This window comes from Rhagoletis zephyria, unplaced genomic scaffold (assembly GCF_001687245.7).
Source record: "Rhagoletis zephyria isolate East Lansing unplaced genomic scaffold, Rhagoletis_zephyria_1.1 Rzeph_scaffold_02060, whole genome shotgun sequence".
In the NCBI taxonomy this organism is placed as follows: domain Eukaryota; kingdom Metazoa; phylum Arthropoda; class Insecta; order Diptera; family Tephritidae; genus Rhagoletis; species Rhagoletis zephyria.
In genome coordinates, this window is record NW_016159144.1 from 61,882 (window position 1) to 71,046 (window position 9,165).

The window sequence follows — 9,165 nt, forward strand, 5'->3', positions numbered from 1 at the left end:
TCGATGTTTATATCGACAATTATGGCTTCATAATTAAATAACTCACCGGCAATTTTTTCTAATTGTGTTTTAATGCTAATATTGCAAAATAATCCGGGACTAGTATTTTGTACTATAATCTGCGAGCTACTTTTTAAAATCGTTCGTGCGCATTTAGGTACATTAATATTTTCATTTGCAAGAATTGTCAAAAGTTCGGAAAGGCTTTTGTGGGATATTTTATTGCGAATAGCCCACATTTTAAGATTTTCACAAAAAGGTATTTTCAAATCTTCATTTACCGCATTACCTGGCACATCCTCTCCACTTTCGACAACTCTAGCAATGGGCGCAGACGCACTAATCTGCTCATTTTCACTTAACCTCAACATTTCACGGTTCTTTTCCCTTTCTTTACGAACCAATCTTCTAAGATGACGCTTACTTACCTTATTCATATTGTTATATAATATATCCGGTGTTTCTCGATGTGGGTTCTCCCTTTTTTATTAATTAAATTTAATTATTTGCAAAACACTTGAATCTCAGGTCAACTTTATTTTCATACATTCGGCATGTGAAAAACATCTGTTGCAAAATTAGAGACCGCCAACTACTGATTGCCGTTATCGATATTGTTTTTCCGTCGGTACNTTACGAACCAATCTTCTAAGATGACGCTTACTTACCTTATTCATATTGTTATATAATATATCCGGTGTTTCTCGATGTGGGTTCTCCCTTTTTTATTAATTAAATTTAATTATTTGCAAAACACTTAAATCTCAGGTCAACTTTATTTTCTTACATTCGGCATGTGAAAAACATCTGTTGCAAAATTAGAGACCGCCAACTACTGATTGCGGTTATCGATATTGTTTTTCCGTCGGTACAATACACGATGAATGCTTGCATACCGCACGAAGTATTATGGGTTGTTTTTGCTTACACGTAAAAGCACATTTAGCGTATTTAGCTCTAAATGCTACTATAAACGCACATTTATCCATACAAAATTCGTCACCTAATGCAACTAAATGAAACTCCATTTCTGCATTAAGAAACGAAATGATATAAGCCTGTGATCTTCGAAAAATACCACGATTCGAACATGGCTTGATGGTAGCAGAAGAGCAAATGCAACCCTGCCATGTATTTTGTTGTTGCTTGAGAAACATAAAATGTCAAAACAGAAGTAAATGTAAGCACGTTCGACAAATCAAAAGCAAGCAAAAATGATGCTTATGTATGTGTATGTGAATGTGTATATGAATGTAGTAAAGCTTGACAGTTCAGATTTTTCCCGAAATAGAAAAAAATCAAAACTGAAGCCCTGCTGCTACTACCTGTTTAAATGCAGTAAAAACGCTGCATTACGTATTAAATTCCAGCGTGTGAAAGCCGATAGCTAGCGTTTATCGTATTTCGTTAAATTTTGGTATTGCCATGAGAAAGTAATGTATTGAGCAGAAATGGATAACCGCTAGCAACCGCATGAAATTGAACAGCTGATCTTATCATCATATCAGCTGTTCAATTTCATGCAAGCGGTTATCCATCTTTGCACGATGGATTAATTTCTCATCTTTCTTGGAAATTTTTCTACTTTGAGGTACAAAATTACTACTTTAAAACTACTACTTAACTTAACTACTTAATACTAAATTATTAAAAATTTTTAATTAAATTATTTCTTGAAAACGATTTGCATAATTTCAGTTGCAGTTATACCTTGCAATTTTTATTTCGGCAAGTGATTTCTGCAAATCTCCAAAAAGCACTTTCTGGCTGTTTACACGGGAAATATTTTCATATTTAGCGTTAAACTCAAAAATGGACCATAAATTCGAGTTTATGGTTCCACGTGACCATATTATGAACGTGAGCATACTATAAAACTCATTTATCATAATATTTTGCTACGTTATCGTCATATCAGTTTCTTTTGATCGATACTTTTCTCTAATTAATCGATAAAGTGGATGTCGGACAACTTCAGAGTTTTGACAATTCTAAATAGCAAATCTTTATTTACTCCGGGTTATTATTATCGTTCAAGCAAAATAAACAGATAAGTATTATCAATTAAACGCAAAAATTACTAAATAATAATTGCTCCATTATTTTGTAGTTATGAGCGTTGTGGAGTAGGAACAACAAATGTGGTCACCAAAGATGTTGAGATGTTGCAGACTGAAGCCAGCACTGAATTCAATTTGAACAAATCGGGAAGCGTTTGTGAAGGAATATTCTTGGTTTTGTGTGCTGGACAATATGGATAAATATAATACCGATATTAGTAATTTAGCTTGGTGTTTTAAATTAATACATCTTTAAAGGTAAATTATTGAGTGTACCCTGACCTGTGCATAATTTACTGTGTTCTTTTGCAACAGGTGATTTAATTGTTGAACAAAGCTTTTCCTCGTAACTAGTGGGTTGAAAAATTCGATTCCCACCATCTTCACTCGCGTCCACAGTACCGGCTAGCAACAAACTATCTTTGCTTATCAGTGTTCTCTTTAAAGGAGCTCGTATGCATTTACATAGTTAGCATGTTTATATGTTTATGTATATCAAAAGAAAGGTAATTCAATTGCCTTTCATTTGGTAATAAAATCTTTTGAATTCATAAAATATTTTTGTAAAAATTTCCAAATTTTCAGTATGCCTTATGCGAGTGTAAAATACATGTACGGAATTCCAAAAAGCGTTTAGCCAAGGCTGAGTTTTTAGTAATTATCAATCTAACTTTTTCTTCTGTTATGAATTATTTTGAATAAATTCGGGTTTTTTGTAAAAATTTAAAATTTTTGTGTACTGCCTTATTGGACTGCAAAGCACATGGAGCCTTATGAATAACAACTAAACAATTGCTTTTTCCTAATATTTCAGAGCTTTTACTTAATTTATTTGAATAAAACGAGTAAAGGGTGAAAAATTTAAAAAAAAAAAACAAATTCTCGCTTTTTATTCATAAGGCCCATGTACGAAATTGATAAGAACTACTAAAAAAAAATTATTAACTAACTATTAATGTTAATTCTTATTAAAAAGGGAAAGAATTTACTTTTCTTTCTGTGATTAATTCTTTTAAATAATTAACTTTTGTTATAAAACCTCCAATCGTACCCGTAGGGGATGAGTCGAGACTAATTGATCTCCAATAATACCCGTTTGAGACTAGTTGCGACTAATTAATGCCCAATTGTACCCGATTGAGACTCATCCCGGAATACTCTCTTTAGAGATTAGTCGCACAATTTTTTGCAGGGTATATAAATACCTTGTATATGCGGAATCCAATACCACGCCATGTATGTACAATAAAAAAGAGATTTGGTTATTATTTTTCATTACTGCTTACTTTTTTGTAATTTAAGTTAAGATTAATAATAATAATCTTATAGCAAGTAGGTTCAAGGGAAATACCATTCCAAAATTTTGTAAAAATCGGTTTTTTGCGCTTTTGTAAAATGCATTTACGCCAAGTACCGCGTATACGATGCCAAATGCATTTTACAAAAGCGCAAAAAACCGATTTTTACCAAATTTTGGAGTGGTATTTCCCTTATTTCCAGCCTTAACCCTCCGATGAGTGACAGTGCCGATGACGTTAGATTCGTGAGAAGGTCCTTAGGGACCTACAAAGAGTTGCTCGATGTTTCGACTGTACATGTGCAACTTCTTTGGTATTTATGTTGTCTTTTGATTAAATTAACGTCCTGCATATATATTAGGAATGAAATAATTTTAAGAACAAGTGAAAAAAAATCAAAACATGAAGACACGTAACTTCTTATTTCTTCTAAAACTGTACAAGGTCCCTAGGGACCTTGTCACTAATCCCCGTACTATATATGTTGAAATCTCAATAACACTCGAACGTGATCCCGTATCCCTTCGAAACTTATTTTAAACGATTCAGCTTAATTTATTCTTGGAGTACATGTATAAATTCTTTTCAAAAATGCATTGAACAAAAAGATATAGGCACATGAAATACGAAAAGGTCCCTAGGGACCTTCTCACAAATCGAAGGGTTAAAAGGATTTACTTTTCAAAAATGCAAATAAAAATTTATTTTCTTTTCTAATGAATAAATTGGTTATTTTACCTTACATTTGGTAACTTTGTCGTCCAATCGTGGTTAGCAAGTTCTTCGAGCGGCGGCAACAGTAGGTATAACCTTTACACTGAATCAAAATAAACTGTTCAAAAACTGCGCTCAGAAATAGTATATTTTTTATATTGAAAATGTATATCACGCCGATGCAAAAAAAAAACAGAAAATATTTTGGTGCATATTTGGCTTGGTAGCACTACTTGAGTTTCATGTTACCATGCCACTGATTTATTTACTTATTCATTCACTTTATGGTGTTGTCGTTATTATTACACTATTTAAAGAGCTTAAGGAAAATCATTGAATATTGAACCATAAATAGAAAAATAAAACTGAATTCAGTTAGCTAAATTTATTGAATTCAATACATGATTAAATGCATGGAGGTATGTAAAAATATATGTATTTAATATGTGCACGTATGTACATACATATATATATATTTAAGAATGTACATATTGTACGCATGAATGTACATATATGTATATATATGTGCTTACTTTTGTATACTTCATTCTCCGTCTTCGCAATGTTTATTTGTACGTTTGCATGAGGATGTGTACTCAATACCAAGCTTCATAGGCACGCACTCCTAGTAGCTCCTCGTTTTCCTAAATTTCTCCAGTGCACTTGCATATTCGAATGTTGCACTTTCATATCTAGCAGAGTTGTAAATTTAGGTTATTGAACTTTTGCGTTAAGTGCACGTATGACAGCATATTTCCGGTTTGTTTTCGCATTTGTTGTTGTTGCTATTGCCGTTGTTTATTTTTGTTTCGTACATTCGCTACAATGTAAATCTTTACAAGTGATCTACTTACACTTGGAAAAGAGTTTATTTAAGTGCTTAAAGTTTTATAAAATCTAGCTATAAGGGGCTTTTTGGTATGAGGAATCCTTTTCTGGACTTACCGCTTTCTTAAACCATCCGGCAGAGGGCGCAACTACGCATTTCTTTTAATTTTTGAGTGTTAGAATAAAAAAAACCTATACATATTTTACTTTTCTTTGAAATTTCCTTTCATACAACTAAAATTCAAAACAAAATACATATGTATGTTTCTATGTATGTACATATGTATATGGAATGACATTTTTTACATATTTTCATTCTGATTAAAATTAGTATTAAATTAATTACAGTCACACACCAAATTGAGTATACGGTGATTTTTTTTTTAATATTCACAATAATATTTATATTAAAAAAAGTACAGTCAATTTATTACGATATGGCTTATATTTTAATAATCATCACAACAATCTTAGTTCCAAATTTGTTCGAAATGTATAAGAATTCTTCAAAACTGAAAACTTTTTAATAAGATTTTATAAAAAATGTCGAGAACGCAGATTTATATCCCATTCAATTTTAGTAGAATAATGTACAAATTTGAAATGCTAAAATTTTCGTTGATTATTTAAATTTTGTTGCTTAAAGCGAATTTCTACCAAAGTTTCAAAGCATTTATTCCTAATTTTTAGAAAGTGTTTTGCTATACAGTTATATAGCTCATTTAATTTTATTACAACAAAGTGTAAGTTGAAAGCTCGACATTCTGTTCTTCGGTAAAATATAAATAGCGTTTTACAGCCGTTAATTTTGATGTTTCTCACGGAGAAAAGTGATTTCGAAATTTTTAAATACTTTAGGTGCAATTTTTCCAGTGCTATAATTAAATAGGAAAATTGCCTCAATGCAAGTTTCTCGGTGAAATAAAAAAACGAATACATACCTATTCGAAACATTATTCTTCTATTGTACATTGCCAATTCGGAGACTGCNTACATACCTATTCGAAACATTATTCTTCTATTGTACATTGCCAATTCGGAAAATAATTATTGCAGAGACTGACAAGTTGCAGTGGCTGCATAGAAAAGAATTTCCATTAGAAGTCCCCAAGCACTCGCTTTTTAGATGAAGTAAAGAAACTAGCAGATCTTCTTTCGGTTCCAATGTATCTCTTTTAAAACAGACTTATAAGAGGCAATCGCAATTATCCAAGCGCTTAACATACTATTTATACGTATGTAGGTGCCCATCATCAAAAATAGTCATTCAAAAACTCCTGAATCTACAAAATCCTATTTCTGACCTAAATTGCCAGGTCGCGACCTCTAAGTGACCAATAAAAAATCTATAAAAATAGGCAATAACATTTCTCATAAAAAGGAATGAAATAACGGGGTAGGGTCTTGAAATTTTCAAAAAAGCATTTTCGATGGGCACCCTAGTAGGTATGCATATACATGTTATGTAGTACACATACTATTTCCTTACAAATAATTTCATTTGAAAAAGGGGCGTATTCGATATCTAATCAACCCAACAACTGGTAATCTAAGCAAGCAATTTGCACAAAATTCTTTATCGGTAAAGAAGCTTGGATGCATCAAAAATTCCACTACGAGTAGCCAACTTGGTTGAAACACATAAAAGAGACCACACGTGAAAAACGATAAATTAAAAATGTACAAAAACCGAACAGAATCAAAAAACTCGACATTTCCAAAATCCAGTTTTACTAGCAAACCAAATTAGCAATTCTAGCAACAAAACGAGTTGGTCAACGCGCATGACATGAACAGCAAATGAAAGAGTTACTACATCTACTACAGACCATAAATACTAAATAATAATTTCCTTTTAATTTTATGGCTTTGCCGACACTTTTGCCACAGAACAAGGTAAAAAAATTTATTGTCACAAAAATAATTCACACAAGTAAGCAAGTAACACATACACGCGATCACATAAGTAAGAGTATATAAACCAAAACATTCACGGGTAAATATCAAATGAAAAAGAAGTAGAAGAAGAATTTGAAGAGGCAGTGACTGTCCCAGGTGTGATCCAGCGGTAGTAAGGTTTTCGTGGCGTTAGTCATACCATTTTATACGATTCTGAAAGCAATCTACTCCTCACACAGAAACAAACGTTTTAACAACGATATGTGTTAATGGTCAGCAATGGCAGAGAAGGTGCGGAGCAGCGGCCAAACAAACTCTGCATTTTGATGAACTGTCTTTGAGCTGTCATCAGAAACACTGACAACCGAAAACACCACCACCATACCACAAGCATCTACTTTATATGACTTTTTACTGTGCTATTTATGCATATGTAAATATTTTCGTACTATTTTTTTCCACACTTTGGAAGTTGTTCCCAGTATGTTTAGGTGTCGCAAAGTTGCGCACAAAGGTATCAAGAGAGTCATCGCTGTACTTGTAATTAATTTCTTGACACTATCACAACAAAATTACACAATATAACAGCAATAAACAAAACATAGGAACATTGTTGTTGTCAACCATTTGTGCCCAGTTCGACTTTTCGGAAGGCGTTTCCAAAATATGAGTTTCATGACTTTCAATAGAGCAATCATCATACATATTCACACAGTAAGAATCTTCTAAAGCAAAAAGTAAAATAGGCGATTTTCATCAAATGATCCACTAATTAGTAAGTATTTAAAGGTATTCATACCGATCAGCAGTTGTCTACAAACAATATAAAAAGTTGAAACTTTCTCTGATTAAAATAATTAAAAAATTGGTTGCAATCGAAACTATTTATAGAGTCATGCCTTAGCCCAAACTAATTGTCAAATCGTATTACCATAGAACGAGAAAAGTTACTAAAAATCATTCGAGTAATACCACTCTTTTTGCACACAACACCTTTCGCCCGTGGATGCTGTATATATGTAACTCTATTTCGGACAAATTCCTACTTATTAGTTTTCAATGATTGACAACGATGTCAGTAATGACTTGTCAATGTTCGACCATCGATATGTAGTTACATATGAAAAATGAATTTTATTAGCAGGTATGTACATAATATAAACATTATAAATTTTGACTAAGTACACGCTTTTTATACTTGGTTGATTAGGACCATATGCTCCAGCTCTGCATCGCTTCACAGTAGCACAAAACTACTCCATGGAGTAATCACCCTACCCAGCGTTAGCACTTTGCTACGATCGTACTAAATTTGCTACGATTTTTCAAAAAATTTAAAATTTGCCACCCACTACGCTTTATCCTCTTTTTACTACGCTTTTTATATTTCACTCAACTTATGGGCAGCAGCTATTTGTAAATCACTATAAATTCAAAATGTGCAACCATCTGCACCACCGGTAAAATTTTCGCACAACAGACAGAAAGATTCAATGTGCGAGAGGGATACGAAGTTGCGCAAAGAGGTAACAATGACTGCGTGTCGAACTACCGCCACGATGGATTCTTTGCCCCAGATAAAAAACGGCTCAACAGAGCCAAAAGTTTATGCTCGCATTATTGCAATATTTCGTATAAATTAAATGATCGATATTCTCAAATAAAGTAAATTTTCACTTATTTATGACGAAAATTTTGGGGTAACTGGCAAAAAGTATTTAGAACTAAACAGTTCGGTATTTGGAATATGCCATTGTAAAAGAAACAAATATAACACAATACTTAAAAGAGTACAAATGTTATTGAAATTTAAATGTTATGTTTTTGCGTTTGTTTTGTTTTAAATTTAAAGGAACAACCAGTTTTTATTTTTTGCTAAGATTTTTTATTTTTTACTACGATTTTTCTAGCATTTTGCTACGCAATCGGCCCTGCCTCTTGTCAACATGGCCGAATAAACGTTAAGTGACTACGACCGTTAAAATACGAGCAATGATCGGCTAACAATAAGCTGGTGTAGAGACCAGCGTTGCCGTTCTTGAGTTGCTCCGCTATTGCATTACAGACTTCGGCGAGCCTAAGCTATTGACCAACAAGTAAGAAAGTCTAAGTTCGGGCAGAGCCGAACATTAAATACCCGGCGCACGTATTAAATATATGTTTTTCACCTTACCGAAAGCTACGGCTACATGGTAAGCCGGGGCGTATCAATTTTGAGTAAATTAGAGTCCTTAAATTTCGATTTTGAAGTTTCAAGCAGTTCTGAAATTTACCGTTATATGAGAAGCGGCCGTTATTTTAGTCCGATTTCAATAATTTTCAACGGTTTGCTTATATGTGGCAAGCACAATAACCACACCGAGTTT

At 32.9% G+C, this 9,165-nt stretch overlaps 1 long non-coding RNA gene across 1 annotated transcript in view; it reads right to left on the reverse strand.

Annotated features, from left to right (window-relative positions):
- Nucleotides 1–193: 193 nt before the first annotated feature.
- The window catches only part of LOC108365923 (uncharacterized), a 20,331-nt gene continuing 11,359 nt past the window's right edge, over nucleotides 194–9,165 (reverse strand). The window contains exon 3 of the long non-coding RNA XR_001848026.1: nucleotides 194–204. This is a non-coding gene — a long non-coding RNA (uncharacterized LOC108365923). The remainder of the gene's footprint in view (nucleotides 205–9,165) is intronic.